Source organism: Leptonychotes weddellii, chromosome 14 (genome assembly GCF_054177405.1).
Source record: "Leptonychotes weddellii isolate Sample4059 chromosome 14, ASM5417740v2, whole genome shotgun sequence".
In the NCBI taxonomy this organism is placed as follows: Eukaryota; Metazoa; Chordata; class Mammalia; order Carnivora; family Phocidae; genus Leptonychotes; species Leptonychotes weddellii.
Genome location: NC_138382.1, coordinates 71,062,078 through 71,081,180, shown reverse-complemented (window position 1 = coordinate 71,081,180; position 19,103 = coordinate 71,062,078). Strand labels below are relative to the sequence as shown.

At 39.6% G+C, this 19,103-nt stretch overlaps 1 protein-coding gene and 1 long non-coding RNA gene across 5 annotated transcripts in view; one reads left to right on the top strand and one right to left on the bottom strand.

Annotated features, from left to right (window-relative positions):
- Window positions 1–9,237, bottom strand: part of LOC145717125 (uncharacterized) — a 46,526-nt gene extending 37,289 nt beyond the window's left edge. Inside the window, exon 1 of the long non-coding RNA XR_014140157.1 lies at window positions 8,908–9,237. This is a non-coding gene — a long non-coding RNA (uncharacterized LOC145717125). The remainder of the gene's footprint in view (window positions 1–8,907) is intronic.
- NR6A1 (nuclear receptor subfamily 6 group A member 1) overlaps window positions 1–19,103 on the top strand; it is a 223,575-nt gene that overhangs the window by 101,699 nt on the left and 102,773 nt on the right. The window lies entirely within an intron of this gene.

Here is a 19,103-nt window from a genome sequence, read left to right as displayed (position 1 = left end):
CTCGATCCCGGGACTCCAGGATCATGACCTGAGCCGAAGGCAGTCGCTTAACCAACTGAGCCACCCAGGCGCCCCTAGAATGGGAATTTTTTGATTGGGACATTGGGAACCTCAGTTTTTGTGGAAACAACATTACGCCGTTGTGGTACATGGATATACTTTATTTCATTGGTAACAGTAACTTCTTTTTATAGTCCTATGACAGTGAAGACTAAATTCCATTGGGAAGAAAGGTTAATATTTAGACATCTTGTAAGCATAAGTGGTTCTAGTTTTTAAGATGAATCGTTACAGAAGCCTAGTTGTGACTCTAACCTTTCCTTCTCTTTGTATTTATCATGCATGTCTCAAATATTCTTGGTTGCTAAGAACTAGCCGAGTCATGGGTTGAGTACTCTGAGTACACTAGCTGTGTAATTATGATGGTCATAGCATGTGCCATTAAAGGAATGCTGGGTGCTACAAACATAATATTAGGGAAGGGGGTGAAGGCAATATGTATCACATTATATCTCCAGTGTATCATGATTCCTGGAATGTCATTCCATGCCTAGACCCCTGTACTGTCTCCCCTGCAGAAATTATCTTGTTCTTAATCATCGGTCAAAAGAAGACTAAGTTTTTGCATGAGATAGTGGTTTACCACAGATCTGAGTAATGGTCATTTGAAACCAGCCTATGTGTTTGAAGGTATTTCATTTCCTTAATGGTTTAAAAACTATTAAGATCTTGTAGTTTAGTGTCTCTTTGACTTGAATCAAACACAGCTGAGAGTGCGTTCTTCCATATTCTTATGGACTATGTTAGTTCAGCTTCAAAAGATGGCCAGGCACTTCTCCCAAATCACTGGGTTCGTTCTCAGAGTTTCTCAGATCCCTGCCGTTTTTTAAATGATAGGGCTCTGGCCATGGTTATCCTAGTTCATAGCTTGTCAGCCTCATGAGGGCAGCTAATGTATCTGTTTTGTTCATCACTTAACCTAGGTCTAGCACTGTGTATGATACATATTGGGAACTTAATATTTATTGGGTGAATGACTAGAAAAAGAAGGCTCTGCTTGATCAGCATTTAGTAAGAACTCAGAAACACCTGCCTGCTGAGGAACATTTCCTTTGGTTACCTTTTGTGATTTCTTTATGTATGCTAATGGCGCCCATGGAAATCCTTGCAATCCATTCTTATCTATCTTTATTTAACTATCTTTCTTGTCTGTCTAATCTATCTGATTAAGTCCTGTAAAACCTTTTATGGTAACTAGACTTTGCACAAAGAGACTGAATTTGAATACACTCCGGCCAGTCCAAATTTCTCACCTCTAAGTGCTGTCTACCCTTTAGCCTCTAGTATGAATGGTTTTTTTTTTGGGACCACTGCTGGTAACAAGGACTCAGAAGTGACTTGTTAGAAGTCACCTAGCTAGGGGTGCCTGGGTAGCTCAGTCGTTAATAAGCGTCTGCCTTCGGCTCGGGTCGTGATCCCAGGGTCCTGGGATCGAGCCCCGCATTGGGCTCCCTGCTTGGCGGGAGGCCTGCTTCTCCCTCTCCCACTCCCCCTGCTTGTGTTTCCTCTCTCACTGTGTCTCTCTCTGTCAAATAAATAAAATCTTTAATAAAATAAATAAATAAAAGTCACCTAGCTAGATAGCAGCTGAGCTAGGATTTGATGTCCTCTATCTAATCCAGCCCATTTCTTGGAGACAAATCTACCTTTTCAGATGTCTAACTACACCACACTATCTCCCTTATAGTTCTTCTTCTTCATCTTTTTTTTTTTTTTACCTGCTTTCTGTACTCTGAAAGATTATGTGGCATGTCCAACATTTTTCAGTTATTTGGCATTAAGAAACACCTACTATTCCTAGTTCTCCTGGATTATTTTCAACTTTAAAGTGAGTCTACAGATGTAGTAGGAAAACATCTTACCCAGGAATTCCTTCTATGGCTTTGATTTTAAAAGTAATGAATTTTCTTTCCCTTACATGCAGGAGGCTGTTTTCTTGATTGGGGGCAGTATTTTAGAACTTTCATATTTTTGTTCTAATCACCAAGAAGAATGAGTGGAAATCTTATTCCAAAAACAAATATTATTTCTTAATTTAAGGAAATGATTCTTACATATTTAATAACATTAAATTAGTATCAGTATTAAATTATATTTTGTAATATTAAAATCTGAGGTTCTACCTCACTTTTCAGATAATTATCCTGTATTTATTCAATCAACTTATTTAATATTAATGTTCCTATTTTAAATGATTTATTTTTAAAGATTTTATTTATTTGTCAGAGAGAGAAAGAGAGCACAAGCAGGGGAAACAGCAGGCAGAGGAAGAAGCAGGTTCCCCACTGAGCAAGGAGCCAATGCGGGACTTGATCCCAGGGTCCTGGGATCATGACCTGAGCCCAAGGCAGATGCTTAACCGACTGAGCCACCCAGGTGTCCCGATTTATTTATTTATTTTAGAGAGAGCGTGGGGGGCAGGGAGTGGCGGAGGTAGAGGGAGAGACAGTCTTAAGCAGACTCTGCACTGAGTTCAGGGCCAGTGTGGGGCTCTCTATCTCACAACCCTGAGATCACGACCTGAGCCGAAACCAAGGGTCGGACGCTTAACTGACAGCATACACAGGAGCCCCTAATATTTATGTTTCTAAGACTTGAGACTCTTTGTGCAGTGTTGACAACTTTTATCTTCATGTTTGTTTTAATTAAAATTTAAAGAAAGAATGGCCTGTGCTATAAATCAGCCTGGAACCCTTCTATTTCCATTTATGTTTGGGAAGAGTCAGACAGTGAACCAGACCTCAAGACCTTAACTGTGTTTTCACAGAATTGACATTTCCATGAGTGGTTTCCATGTGCCAGGATGTTCAAGATGTTTTATGTATATGATCCTTGATCTTTAAAATGACTGGCAGGAAGGCTTTAATATTATATCTTATGCATAAAGAGTCTGAGACAAAGAAAGGAATTGACTTATTCAGGATCACATAGTAAATAAGTAGCAGAAACAGGATTCCAACCCATGTTCACTTGACACTAAGACCCATGATTCTTGCACCTAGCAGGCATAGAATGGGTTGAGAATGATATCAAAATTTAAGAACCTCATATCCTTGTTTATCTGTCCAATTTATTTTAATGGTATATTTGAAAGTTAAGACATGGTCATGAAGGAATCACTTGGATTTTTTTTTTTTTTTTTTTTAACCACTAAAGACTTGGGGAGGCACCACTCATTGCATCTGGTCTTGACCAGATACCAAGTTCACAATAATTAAAGGCAATAAGGCATTGGATGTTTTACTGGTTCATTATTACTATTATATAATCTGAGTTACTTAAATGTTCCTTGAAAAAAAGCCTCAGTCCAATACTTGAAAAAAAGATTTTTATTTACAGTTTTTCTCTGTGCTTCAGTCATCTCAGCAAGGGAGAATGAGGTTTCTTTTTTTTTTTTTTTTTATTTGACAGAGAGAGACACAGTGAAAGAGGGAACACAAGCAGGGGGAGAGGGAGAGGGAGAAGCAGACTCCCAGCTGGGCAGGGAGCCCGATGTGGGGCTCGATCCCAGAGCCCTGGGATCACGACCTGAGCCAAAGGCAGACGCTTAACGACTGAGCCACCAGGTGCCCCGAGAATGAGGTTTCTTATCATTGCATTTCTTTTTTTTTTTAAGTTTTTTTTTTTTTTTTAATTTATTTATCTGAGAGAGAGAATGGGAGACAGAGAGCATGAGAGGGGGAGGATCAGAGGGAGAAGCAGACTCCCTGCCGAGCAGGGAGCCCGGTGCGGGACTCGATCCCGGGACTCCAGGATCATGACCTGAGCCGAAGGCAGTTGCTTAACCAACTGAGCCACCCAGGCGCCCCCTTATCATTGCATTTCTAAAATAACCTTTTCCAGGACACCTGGGTGGCTCTGTCAGTTTAACATCTGCCTTTGGCTCCGGTCATGATCCCAGGGTCATGGGATCGAGTTCTGCATCGGGCTCCTTGTTTGGCAGAGAGCCTGCTTCTCCCTCTGTCTGCCACTCCCCCTGCTTGTGGTTTCTCTCTCTCTGACAAATAAAATAAATAAAATCTTAAAAAGAAAATAACCTTTTCCATTTTCTTGAACAGGCATCTGATTCCCTATTTGGAAGCCATTTTTATTTTTTTTTATATATTCACCCAACAATGTATGCATCCCTTGGTAGAGTTTACTTTTTAGCTATAGAACACTGTCCTTCTCTAAAAAACCTAAGCTCAAATCCATAAATATAAGACTCTGAACACACAGGGACTTTGCTGGCTATTTGAGCCAAGTATGACATGAGATTGTTCTAGTATAAAAGCCAGGCTTCGTGGAGCAGTGTGGTCACATATTGGCTGGGAAAAGCTGTCTAGCATATAAATATTTCCATTTTATTCCAGCTGATTTACTGAATGGCCAGTGTTAGTATTTTAGGATACCTGTTTATGACAGCTTGCTTTGTGTGTTGAATAGTATTTGTCTATCTACAAGGAGTCACATTATAAAGATTTAGGGGGGGAAATATATTAATAAATAATAGCTACCCTTTTTAAAATTCCCACTACATGCCTGGCACCTTACTCTGGATGCTTTATATACTTTATTTTTTTTAAAGATTTTATTTATTTATTTGACAGAGAGACAGCGAGAGAGGGAACACAAGCAGGGGGAGTGGGAGAGGGAGAAGCAGGCTTCCCGTGGAGCAGGGAGCCCGAGATGGGGCTCGATCCCAGAACCCTGGGATCATGACCTGAGCCGAAGGCAGCCACTTAACCGACTGAGCCACCCACATGCCCCTGCTTTATATACTTTGTTGTGAGTCCTTCCATACCTCATGCAGGTTGTCTATTTCTCCATTTTGTAGATAAGGATACTAAATCTCAGAGAGGTGGATTAATTTGCCTAATATTCACTAGCTAGTAGGGTAGGTACTAGTAATCAAACCCAGGTCTGACTTATTTCAAGCCCCTTGTTCTTTGCTGTTCCATATTGTCCATGACAGTCATGTGAAGGAGACCATAGAATTATTTGCTTCATATGTTTAGGAAGAACTTTCTTTTTTCTTGATTTTTATTTTTTATTTTTTTATTTTTAAATAGGCTCCACGATGCCCACTGAGGGCCTTGAACTCACGATCGTGAGATCAAGACCTGAATTGATATAAAGGGTTAGGCCCTTAACTGACTGAGCCACTCAGGTGCCCATAGGAAGAACTTTTTGATACTAAGTACCATTCTGGAACATTTTAATTACTGCGGCAACTCTTACCTGTCTGCCACTCCTGTCTTAATATTCTTCATAACCTCTTTATTGTGGACCAAGAAAAAAAGAAACCTTTGGTATCAAAATGCTTTTTTACACATATCTCAAATATCATGGTGCTAGCTGCCTTGTCATACTTGTCATATTTTTTACTTAGAGATTAATTTCTTTCATGTCCAGCTGGATGTGTAGTTGAAGATAGGTGTTCTGGATTGAGCATAGTCTAGATTATTGCTGTCCAGTAGTACTTTTTTTTTTTTAAGATTTTATTTATTGGAGAGAGACAGAGCCAGAGAGAGAGCATGAGCGGAGCGGAGGGGAGGGACAGAGGCAGAAGCAGACTCCCTACTAAGCAGGGAGCCTGATGCAGGGCTCAGTCCCAGGATCCTGGGATCATGACCTGAGCCGACGCAGACACTTAACCGACTGAACCACCCAGGCGCCCCCAGTAGTACTTTCTGATAGAAATATCCTATATCTGTGCTGTTCAGTATGATAGCCACTCGTTACATGGGGCTAGTGAGTGTTTGAAGTGTAGCTAGCATGACTGGAGAAATGAAATTATTATTTTATTTAATTTTGTTTAATTTAAATTCAGATAAAAATAGCCCATGTAGCTGGTGGCTACTGTACTGCACAGCAGCACAGCTTCAGGTCATAACTAATGCTTGTGTTTGGTGGGTAATGATAGAATTTGAAGAGATCCAGTAATTGGTAGTTTAAAAGTTGCTGATTTGTTTTCCAGCAGCATTAAATTTAGCAGGCATTCGTCTTAAGGCCATGGGACCAGAGTAGAACAGTTCATGTTTCCAAGACACTTTTTGATCATTCATGATCTCATTTGATGAATATTTCAGGTATGATATCATTTAGGATTTATGTCTGCGAATGGATCACAGAAGAAGAAAGGCTCAGGAACAAAACCATTTATAACTTCCTTGTGTAGGGTCTCCTCCTGTTGAAATGGACACCATTCTGGCCTGTTGGTGCTCAGGTTGCAACATGAGGGCCTGGATGGGAACCTGTGCTCATTGATTGAGATTGGAGAAATACGTTTCTCCCTTCACCTAGAATGTCCATTATTTTATTTTTTAGGTCTAAAGAGAGGGAAGTAGAGGCAATTTCTAAATTTAGCCATAGAGCTACAATAATTTGATAACCAACAAAAGAAAATGTAGTTTTCCTTTCTAATATGCCAAAATAAATCCTTAGGGCTTTGATTTTAGTTGTTTTGGAAAATACAACTCAGAACTCAGAAATATTCTATGTAAGATTAGTTTTTAAACTGATACATATCTTCTGGAGAAACTTTTGATTGAATTAAGTAATAGATTTTATATGATATTTTGAAGAAAAATTTGTTTCCCTGGAGTCTTGGTATATTTGGTTTCATTTTGATTGGTCTTATGAAATAATTTGTAAAAGATACTAATTTTATTATGTGTCACTTGTGTCACTAAGCATATTTTTTCTCTGATATTTTATTTGCAAAATATTCTTCTCCTTTCTATCAAAGCTTACAACTAATCAACTCTGGGTGCTTTTGATTTTTCTGACTGTGCCAGGGCATTGAATGAAGTTCCCTATAGTGAGAAAAGAGAGCACATGAGACTCGTGACTTTATGTACTCCAACAATAGAGCTTTTATGACATTGGAGGTGGTTAAAAAAGCTAGAAGTAGCTCTTAAACATGGCATCGATGTGTTGCCTTTTTTTTTTTTGTATTCTCAGAGCTGCCAGGAGTGTATCGGGCCTGTAATTTCCTGTTCTCTGAATCCCCCATCTTTCTGCAGCTCCAAGCTTTGTGTCCCACAGCCTGTGACTCTGTGCTAACAAATCGCTATTGTCCAGTGGGGCGAATGGTGGCTGGAACTAAAGAATTGCTGTCTGGTTTCTATTCAAATCCAGGTAGTGAGATATATGAATGGACTTTTCGAATCGTCATGTGAATAATGTCTGCTCGGCATGAAGGCTCACAGCCACACTAGGAAAGATTAACTCCTAGGCTGACCACTAACATCCTTTGTGGTAGGAGGTAGAAACATCCCAAGTATCATTTCATTCACACTTAATTTTCCATTTTATCCTCCAAAAGTAGGGTTAACCATTCAATTATTTGGCTACTTTTCTCCCAAGTTTTAGTGTTTCTGTTGATAATATGGAAGTTTGGGAAAATGCTAAGTTGTTTTTCACTTAGAAACACTGTATTATTTTCTGTCAAAAGTTTTCTACCTTACGTTTATTATGGCATAAAGTTCTCTTTATAGTATACATACAAAAATGAGAAAGAAAGAGCTGCTTTTTCCAAGAAACCAACCCTTGAAACTGCTTTTTAACCAGTGAAGGGAAAAATCCTTTTTTTGTGTGTTTGTGCATTCTACTTATTTACATTTTCCCTCCAAAGTCCAAATTTATACAAAGAAAATAGAAACAACTTCAAATGCAGTATACTAACCAAACAAACAAGCCTTATTCAAATTAAGAACCAACTTAAGCATTTGTAAGTATAGCAGAATCAGGATTTTTTAAAATCAGATTTGGAAGCCAGACTGAAGTCATAATTCTCATTTATCCTTGGGAAATTATTATTTTATCTTTGTCTTGTATACCTGAGAAAATGTCCACAGGCTAGAAGGGCCATGCTTTTTTACACTCCTTCCATATCACAGGTACTATGGAACGGAGAGCCTTTTATGTTTCTTTTTGTCTTAAACTCAGACAGCTTTGTAAGCAGTAGTGTGTAGATTACAAGAGTTAGACAAAAGCAGGCGCGACTGAGAAGAGTTGCGGGGGCGGGGGGGGGGGAGCTTGGGGCACTTCCTGTCACTCAACACATTCCAGATCACTAAAAAATTTCCACACCCTCTGCATTCCCTCTTGCCCACCCCAGATCCCAGTATTTTCTGATTCCATATGTTGTGGTATTCATCACACTCCTCTCTATCACTGGGCTCTGGCTAGACTGCTTCAGAGGAGATGCATTCCTTTAGATTGCACAAAGCATAGCTGGAAAAATGGCTGGCAGTTTCAGAATCTAGTCACGATCGCATGCATGAGCACCTCACACATCCATGCCCCTTCCCCCGCCCCTCCCGCCCCTGCAGCTGGCTGACCTGTCTCACCCACTGCTGGCCTATCGAACGGCCAGGACTGTCTGGTTTTGGCTCATGCCTTTGTCCATGTCTGGCTTAGTTCCTCTCTGTCTACGCTTGCCACTACCCCCACCGCCCCAGGCAGCACAAGTGTTTGGCCACACAAAACTACAGATAGAAAAGGTGGTAAAGACTTCAAACTTTTTTCTCCAACAGTTTATTCTTTTGTGAATTTCTCCCTTTTTTATCTACTCTGTTTTAAGAAAACAAATACAAAATTAATTATCTAAAGGCAAAGAATGCAAAACAACCTTTGTGTTCCTTATAATAACTGACTTCATAACTCTCTCCAGCTGCGTTATGGGGTGTGTATAAAAAGCTTCTGTTCTGAGAACAAAGGAGCACGTGCAGAAATGAGACTAAAAAAATCCACTGACAGTATTTCACTACACAAATTACTTAAAAGATTTTAGTTAAGCTTCTCAACAGATTCAATGTTAAAATGGTTTTTAGTTTAAAAAAAAAAATTGAAAGTGCTTACCCAGTAAAAGAACCGAAGTAGTCCTGAACTGTTACGTAAGACTTTTTACAGTTGGATCTTTGTCAAAAGGGGGTGGGGGTGATGGGAGAAAGCAGCAACAACAATCAAAAAAGTTCGAGCTGCTGTGGCTAGAGGACAACTTCTGTGTTTCCAGATAGGATTCTTGCTGTAGAAATGGAACTTCCAGCCAGCACAGCATCCTGTCCCGGTAGAGAAATGAGTTTGTCAGTAAAAAAAAATTAGATACTGGAACCCAGGCTAGACGAGGTATTGAACCGCGCCAGATTTCCTTGCAGCCCTGTCTGCTCAGCTCGCATTGAACTATATATGACCCAGATGATGGACAGAAGCACATTCAGTCATGTGCACTCTGGAAGAAAGCGGATTTGCTGGTCCCTGGCAGTGCAGGGGTTTGTCTTCTGATTGGGCTGTGCCCTGATCAGTGAAATGTGAAGCCCTCACCATTCAGAGGCCATAATTCAGGACTGGCAGTTTGAGTGTCTGGCTGCCTCTAGTCACTGAGAGAGACTTTGAAGGTGTTGCTTTTGTTTGGTGGCATTACCCACCCAGAGGTTCCTTACACCTATGTATTAGTGTCAGGAGCAGTGCTAGTCTTTCTGAAATGCGAGAAGGCAGCTGACTTTGCCTGAATCCTGTCATCTTATTGTTGATGAACTTGGCCCAAACTTAAACCAATTATTTGATGTGAGAATTGTTGTGATCCTAACCAAGGTTTATGTCACACCACACCCTGGCCTTTATTTTAGGGTTTGATAAGGTAAAAATAAAGGTGTATTTGACTTCCTAGATGATACAAATTGCTCTTAATGAAAATTAGATGGATGGATAGAAGAGAAGTTAAGTTTTGAATTCTGGAGTCTTTGAACATACTAGAAAGAAACTTTATCTCTTATTATCCCCTTTGTGAAGCTGTCACTCGTATCCCAGTCCTTAGTCACATAGGGGACTGCCGGGGGGAAGCTTCCAAAGTATAGACCCCACTGAGCTGTGACATAGCCTTTAATCATGCAAGACAGCCAGAGTCTACTCTCTCCAGTCTGTCTGAACTAGGGTCCTTGGGATTTATTTCCCATCTTTCTGGGCCACTAGGAAACCGGGTCATTGAATAGTACTGTCAGTTGTGACATTTTTGTTTAGTATATAAAAGTTGTTTGGTTTAATGCACATTAGCATGATTTTTTTTTAAATTTCAGGCTGTAAAGTTGTGTTATGGGACCTTGGTACTGATACATGAAATCCACTCCACATGGGCCAGTCATTTTTTCCCGGGGACTTATCTCTTTAGGAATTAGCTTATATAATCCTTAACTGGCTTTTAGACATACAATACTTTATTTTTCGTTTCTTACACTTGTAGAAATAAACCTGTAGTCACTGTATAGAAACTATCTATTTTGCTGTAAATTCTGGGTTTGGATGTTTGTGCATTTGTGGTTTCTTAGGTGTTGACTACATTATACAGGCTCCTGTGTTTGAGGACTGCCCCAAAATTCTTCTCATGTTTTAACCTGGGAAAAGCTGGCTTGATATGCTACAAGAGATACGAATGACCAAAGTCACGGAACGGGATGTATGCCCTCTCTCTTGCTATAAGTCATAGGACAATTATTCTTTTTTAAACTGTGGTAAAATATACATAACATTTGCCATTTTTACCATTTTTAACTTTACAGTTCTGTAGTATTAAGTACATTCACATTGTTGTACAACCATCACTGCCATCCGTCACCAGAACTTTTTCATCTTTTTCCCCAGTTGAAACTCTGTATATAACACTAACTTCCTATTCTTCCCTCCCCTCCAGCTCCTAGCAACCACATTTCTACTTTCTGTCTCTATGAATTTGACTACTCAAAATATCTCATATAAGCAGTGCTTGTCTTTTTATGACTGCCTTACTTCCCTTTGCATAATGTCCACTGTGCTCCTTCATGCTACACCATGTGTCACAATTTCCTTCCTTTTAAAGGCTGAATAATATTCCATTGTATATATCCTACATTTTATTTATCCTTTCATCTGTCCATGAACACTAGTTGCTTCTACCTTTTGGCTGTTAAGACAATCATTCTTGACCATTCCTCTGACAGTCTTATGAGGGCTTCTTTACAGAGCTGCTCTGACCCATCTCGGAAGCTATTCCATTTTATAAGTTGGAAGGGTTTTGATATACCTATCAACTCTAGAGACTAACCGGGACCTAATATCAGGTTTGCTAGAAAAGGGCAGATTTGTTTCAGCCTTCCTGGATGAGATAATACATACTACACTCCTAGTAATTCTTTTATACTTTTTGTTTATGGGTTTATCTTTCCTGTTACACTTTCAGCTCTTCATGGGCAGGGACTGTAGCCAGTTCCTCTTGAATTGTGTCTGTGCCCCTGTGTAGACTCAGGACCTGTAATAAAGTAGACATTAATATTAGTTGGAAAAAAGAGAAATGAATGAATAATAATAATTTTTACTGGGTTTTATTATGTACCAGACACTGTGACAGGTATTTTATATACATAAGCTTATCTAATTTTCAAAATAACCCTATGGTATAAGTACTATTACCTTCATTTAACAGATAAAGGCACTTGCCTACGGCCTCACAGCATGTAGAAGATTTAATGGGGATTTGAACTCTCTTTCAGCTCCAGATCCATTATACTAGAGGCAAATTTCATAGTCTTCATAGGTGATGATCCGTGGGTTTTAGCCTAAGCATTGATTCCAAGTCAAATAGTCTTTCAGTGGACATCAGGAGCTATAGCCCTATGATAGATATAGTTCATGAGTAGATATTCAGAGGAAAGCTTGACCCATTAGTAACTTGGACCTTTTGTAGATTTTTAGCTGAACAACTGCTTGTTGAACTCAATTCACAGATACTCCTGTGTATGAAAATTCTTTCTCATATTATTTTGAAAGTGCAGTTAAATGGAATATACTGGAACGAATGCACTGATGTTCTTCATTTTTCATTTGGCAGATACATACCCACAAACATGTATATAGGTATACATATACCATATGTTTATGGTATATATGTGTATATGTATATAAGTGAGTGAGTAAAATCTAGGTGCTAAGGAGAGATCAAGAACAAAAGATTTTTTTTTTTTAAGATTTTATTTATTTATTTGACAGAGAGAGACACAGCGAGAGAGGGAACACAAGCAGGGGGAGTGGAAGAGGGAGAAGCAGGCTTCCTGCGGAGCATGGAGCCCGATGCAGGGCTCCATCCCAGGACCCTGGGATCATGACCTGAGCCGAAGGCAGACGCTTAAGGACTGAACCACCCAGGGGCCCCAGATTCTTTTTTTTTTTTTTTTTAAGATTTTATTTATTTATTTGAGGGAGAGAAAGCGAGAGACAGAGCATGAGTGGAGGGGGATGGGCAGTTTAGAAGCAGGTTCCCAGCTGAGCAGGGAGCCCTGATGGGGAGCCCATCCCATGACCTGAGCTGAAGGCAGCTGCTTAACTGACTGAGTGACCCAGGCGCCCCCAGAAAAGATTCTTATGGAACTTATATTCTAGTGAGAAAACAGAAAATAAGTTAACAAAGTAAAATGAAGTAAAACAGAAAAGCATGCCGTGAAGAAAATAAAATAATCTGAAACTGACCAGCAAAAAGGTACTTTCTTCAGTATTTTTATTTTTTATTTTTTTAAAGATTTTATTTATTTATTTGAGAGAGAGAGAATGAGAGACAGAGAGCATGAGAGGGGGGAGGGGCAGAGGGAGAAGCAGACTCCCCGCCGAGCAGGGAGCCCGATGCGGGACTTGATCCTGGGACTCCAGGATCATGACCTGAGCCGAAGGCAGTCGCTTAACCAACTGAGCCACCCAGGCACCCTCTCAGTATTTTTAAATAAGGTTGTATTCAGATATTCTTTCTGATTCTGATAAGATTAATTGCTAATATTTGGCCCACATTATTTTTCAAATTCTCAAATACTGTGAAACATACAGAAGATAACATTATACACACCTGATAGTCTCATTTTATAAAGGCCAATGGCTTTCAGTTTTTTTGACCATTTTCCACTGTAAGAAAGATTTTATATTGCAATTCATTTATATACCTATTTGTGTGTATATATCTACATATGAATATATATATACCTGAAACCATAGTTCCATGAAATAGTACTTATTACATGTAGTGTCATTTTTACTTTAAATGTTATCTGCAAGCCACTAAGTTGGTTTTACAACCCACTGGAGGGGCAACCTGAACTTTGAAAAATGGCTCTGAGAAGTTACAACTTGTCCAGTGTCACATAGCAAGGAAGTGGCAGAGCTAGGACTTGAATCAAAGCTTGATTCTAAAGCCCTTGTTTTTTCTACCACATTATATAGCTTCCCTAGTGATACTAACCTTTAATGAAACTGAATGATAATAAACCACAAATGACCTTTAATAACGATTATATAAAATGTAAATTTCCCAAAGCAGAGGCTACAGAAAGGAGCAAAAATAGTATTCCTCTGATCGTTGCCTCTGCATTTTTCAAAGAGCTGTTGGCCACTTGGAGTTGTCTGTCCATATCTTGAACAGAATGCAGTTGATAGTACTCATTAGTTATGCTGGGAACCTACAGATTTCCAAAGCATTTGTACCTCATTACTCGGCCTAGCCCTGAGTTCATTGTGATTCTTAAAATAATAGCAGTGTAAGACTTAGCTTCTGAGTGTGAGAGTGTGGCCTTCAAAAGTGAGGTGTTGCTGTGCGACTTGGAGTCAGGACTCATATATGGGAAAAGATACCTAGAGTCTGAGTTCAGCCCTGCCCTCTCTGACCTGGCTGTGGTACTGGTTAATTTTGTGCAAAGGAAAAATCATGCCCTCCTTTCTCCCTGGAACACAAGGCTATATCAAAGGGAGAAGGAAAGGGAATTAATACCTTTTGTCTACTGTGAGCCATGCATTGTACTCTGGGAACTTCTGACAGGGGTTTTTAATTCTCAAAACAGTTCTGTGAGGGGAATGGTATTTCCCTATTTTGCAGAAACGAAATGTTGAAAGAGAGGAGAAGTAATTTTTTTTTTTAAAGATTTTATTTATCTATTTGAGAGAGAGTGAGAGCTAGAGAGACAGAGAGCACACACACAGAGAGAGAGGAAGAGAGAGAAGCAGATTCCCCGCTGAGCAGGGAGCCCGACCTGGGGCTCTATCCCAGGACTCTGGTATCATGACCTGAGCCAAAGGCAGACGCTTAACTGACTGAAGTACCCAGGCGCCCCGAGAAGAGATGATTCTTAAGAATCACAGTCAGGCAGTGGCTGAGGCTGGTACAGGAACTCCACTATACCTTAACTTTCCAAATCATACCCTTCACCTTAGAGCTAAATGAGAGCTCCAAGCTAATGAGACTGTGTAGACGGGATATTTGTAGGCCTTGGAAATGAAGAGTTATGTCATAAGATGGAAGCCTGTGAAAACCTAATTGTGTGGAAATAGAGCTGCTTTCTTACTGCTGTGCAATGTAGGGTTTGCCTTGCTAGTTTTTAGTCTTCATGCAGGGGCTTTCCAATGAAAAATAATTAAAATCTGCTAGTTTCATTAACCAGCTGGATTGTTTTTTGTTTGTTTTTTTCTCCTTTTTCTGCCATGACTTGGACATAGTTTTTTTTTTTTTTCCTTTTGGGCCAAATTAGGTTGGCTCTCCAAAGCTTCTGGACCTCCTTATTTCTTGGGTAGGCAAAAATAGGAGCCAGTGTCTTTTAGGGAAAAGGGTAAAATCACATGGACAGGATTGGATTTAAGGCACAGACCATAAACCATTACTCCTATGGCTGCAGGAATATGCTCTTTTTTTTTTTTTTTTTTGTGAAAAAGAGACTGACCCAGTGTTAATCACTTGATTGTATAATTAAAGCCAAGGATTTTGGATAATTTCTTTAGATACATATATCTGAAGGCCTATTTTTTTCTCTTCCATCTTGCCTTCCCATGGGTCACATCAAGGGTAAAGATGGCAATGTAGATTAGACAAAAAGAGACAAAACCACCATGGGCCAGACCCTATGGTAGGTGCTTTGCAAAACTGTTACTTTGAATTCTTACAATATTCTTATTAAATTGGTATTGCCATTTCCTCTTTTTTTTTTTTTTAAGATTTTATTTATTTATTCATAAGAGACAGACAGAGAGAGGCAGAGGGAGAAGCAGGCTCCCCGCCGAGCAGGGAGCCTGATGCGGGACTCAATCCCAGGACCCTGGGATCATGACCTGAGCCAAAGGCAGACCCTTAACCATCTGAGCCACCCAGGCATCCTCCCCTGCCTTTTTTTAAGGATTTCATTTATTTATTTATTTGAGAGAGAGGGAGAGTGTGTGCACACAAGCCAGGAGGCGGGGGCAGAGGGATAAGAAGACTCCATGCCTAGCAGGGAGCCCGATGCGGGGCTCGATCCCAGGACCCCAGGATCATGACCTGGACCGAAGGCAGACACTTAACCCACTGAGCCACCCAGGTGCCCCCCATTTCCTCTTTTATGTAAATGAGAAAACTGAGATGTGGAGAAGTTAAATAACTTTTTCAGGATTCAGAAGACAGAACCAGTAATCTAACTCAGATTTTTTTTTTTTAAAAGATTTTATTTATTTATTTGAGACAGAGAGAATGAGAGAGAGAGAGCACATGAGAGGGGGGAGGGTCAGAGGGAGAAGCAGGCTCCTTGCTGAGCAGGGAGCCCGATGCGGAACTCGAACCAGGGACTCCAGGATCATGACCTGAGCCGAAGGCAGTCGCTTAACCAACTGAGCCACCCAGGCGCCCCTAACTCAGATTTTTTTGTGGCTCCAGAGCTCTTAAAAAAAAAAAAGTGAGCCTCTCTTTTTAAGCCCTCTCTTTTTATTACCTGTTTACTGTCTTCACTAAAGCACTAAAGCACTTCCATTTATCTCAGGGGCATTACCAGGGTTCAGAGAATGTTGGCGGTGATTATATCCCTTAGGACAGACTTTTTCAGAGTTGGGTTATGATGACTTCATCATTTAAAATTCAGGCCATCAAGGGGCGCCCGAGTGGCTCAGTCAGTTAAACGTCCAACTTTTGATTTCAGCTCAGGTCATGATCCCAGGGTCATGATCTCAAGGGCATGAGATCGAGCTCTGCCTTGGGCTCTGTGCTGGGTGTGGAGCCTGCTGAAGATTTCCTCTCTCCCTCTCCTTCTGCCCCTCCCCCTTCTAAAAATTTCAGGCCATTAAAATCTTCAGGAGCTGATTATAATAACATGGATGGACACAGGACCATTGAGACCACTTTGGTCTGATTTCCTATTTGTAGTGGCTTCTACTAGGCCTCTCTAAGCAGCTCTGTTAACCTTTTATATAAAGATCTTGTCCAGGAGATATGTGACACCAAAATTAACACACTTTCTAGAAGTTTACATGTTCACTATTCACGTTAAAATCACAAGTACCTATTGAGTAAGATAGCAGAGATGAATTAATTTAAGCAATTTTTAGGGAGCCATTTTTAACAAACATTTCTGAATATATAGTTTTCTTTATAAAATTTGTAACCTCTCATTTTTCTCTATGCTTCTAAAGGCAATAACTATTAATACTTGAAAACTTAGAAAATTGGTATTTTTTTCTTTCATACATATTTTAATTAATACATTTTATTTTTTTAGAGCAGTTTTAGGTTCATTTCAAAATTGAGTGTCAAAATATGGAGACTTTTCACATACCCCCTGTCCCCAACATACATAACATCCCCACTGTCAACATCAAGTACCAGAGTGGTGCAGTTGTTACAACTGATGAACCTATACTGACACATCATTATTACCCAAAATCCGTAGTTTACTTTAGGGTTCACTCTTGGTGGTGTGCATTCTGTGGATTTTGACAAATGTATAATGACATGTGTTACCATTGCAGTATCGTGCAAAATTGTTTCACTGCCTTAAAAATTCTCTGTGTTCTGCCTGGCAACTACTACTGTTTTTACTGACTCCATAGTTTTGCCTTTTCCAGATGTCATACAGTTGGAATCATATAGTAAGTATGTGACCTTTTTTGATTGGCTTCTTTCACTTACTGATAGGCATTTTAAGTTTTTTCCATGTCTTTTTATGGCTTGATAGCTTATTTATTTTTAGCAATGAGTAATATTCCATTGTCTAGATATACCAGCTTATCCATTCACCTACTAAAAGACATCTTGATTGCTTCCAAGTTTTGGCAATTATGAATAAAGTTGCTGTAAACATCTATGTACAACTTTTTGTGTGGATGTAGGTTTTCAGTTCATTTGGGTTAATACCAAGGAGTATAATTGCTGGATTATATGGTATAAATATGTTTAGTTTTTTTTTTTGAAACTGCCAAACTGTCTTTAAAAGTGGCTATACCAGGGGTACCTGGTTGGCTCAGTCAGTTAAGCGTCTGCCTTTGACTCAGGTCATGATCCCAGAGTCCTGGGATCGAGCCCTCTCAGCAGGGAGCCTGCTTCTCCCTCCCCCTCTGCCCCCACCCCTGCCCCTGCTCATGCTCGCTCTCTCAAATAAATAAATAAAAGTCTTAAAAAAAAAAGTGGCTATACCAGTTTGCATTCTGACCAGCAAGGAATGGGGGAGTGTTTATTACTCCATATCCTCATCAGCATTTGGCATTGTCAGTGTTTTGGATTTTGGTGTTTTGGATAGTAGGTGTATAGTGGTATTTCATTGTTGTTTTAATTTGCATTTCTGTATTGACATCCAACATTGAGCATCTTTTCTTTTGCTTACTTGCCATCTGTATATCTTCTTTGGTGAGCTATCTGTTCAAGTCTTTTGCTATTTTTTAATTGGGTTGTTATTTTCTTTTTGTTGAGTTTTAAAAGTTTCTTTTATATCTTAGGTAACAGTCTTTCATCAGATGTGTCTTGTGCAAGTATTTCCTTCTAGTCTATGGCTTGTCTTCTCATTCTCTTGAAATTGTCTTTAGCAGACGAGAAGTTATTTTTAATGAAGTCTAGCTTATCAGTGATTTCTTTCATGGATCATGCCTTTGGTCATTGTCATACCCAAGGTCATCTAGGTTTTCTCCTATGTTATCCTTTAGGAGTTTCATAGTTTTGTGTTTGACATTTAGGCCTATGCTTCATTTTGACTTAACTTTTGTGAAAGGTGTAAGGTCTTTGTGTAGACTCATTTTTTTATGTGTGGATATTCAGTTGTTCTGGCACCATTTGTTGAAAAGACTATTTTTGTTCCATCATATTGCCTTTACTCCTTTGTCTTAGATCAGTTGACTCTATTTTGTTAGTCTATTTCTGGGCTCTCTCTTGCATTCCATTGATCTATTTGTTCTTTTCCCAATATCACACTGTCTTAATTGCTGGATCTTTACAGTAATTCTTGAAATCAGTTAGTGCTAGTCCTCTGACTTTGTTCTTCTTCTTCAATATTGGTAGTGTTGGCTATCCTGGGTCTTTTGCATCCCCATATCAATTTTAGAATCAGTTTGTCAATACCCACAAAATATTTTGCCGTTTTTTTTTTTTTTAAGATTTTATTTATTTATTTGACAGAGAGAGAGCAAACACAAGCAGGGAGAGCAGCAGAGGGAGAGGGAGAAGCAGGCTTTCTGCTATGCAGGGAGCCTGATGTGGGGCTCGATCCCACAACCCCGGGACCATGACCTGAACCAAAGGCAGACGCTTAACTGACTGAGCCACCCAAGCGCCCCTGTTTTTTGTTTTGTTTTGTTTTTTTTAAGACTTCTTTACCTATTTTAGAGAGAGAAAGTGGAGGAAGGGGTAGAGGGAGAGAATCCCCAAGCAGACTCCCTGCTGAGCACAGAGCCTGACAAGGGGCTCAATCCCACCACCCATGAGATCACAATCTGAGCCAAAACCAAGAACCGGACACTCAACTGACTGAACCACCCTGGCACCCCTTGCTGGGGTTTTGGTTGGGATTATGTTGAATCTATAAATCAAGGTGGGAAGAACTGGCATCTTCACAGTATTGACTCCTCTTTTCTGTGAACATTGAATATATCCCTCTTTATGTAATACTACTTTGATATTTTTCATCAGAATTTTGTAGTTTTCTTCATGTAGATCTTGTACATATTTTGTTAGATTTAATACCTAAGTATTTCATTTGGGAGGGAGTGCTAATATAAATGGTAATGTATTTTTTGTTTTTGTTGTTGTTGTTATTTTTTTATTTATTTTATTA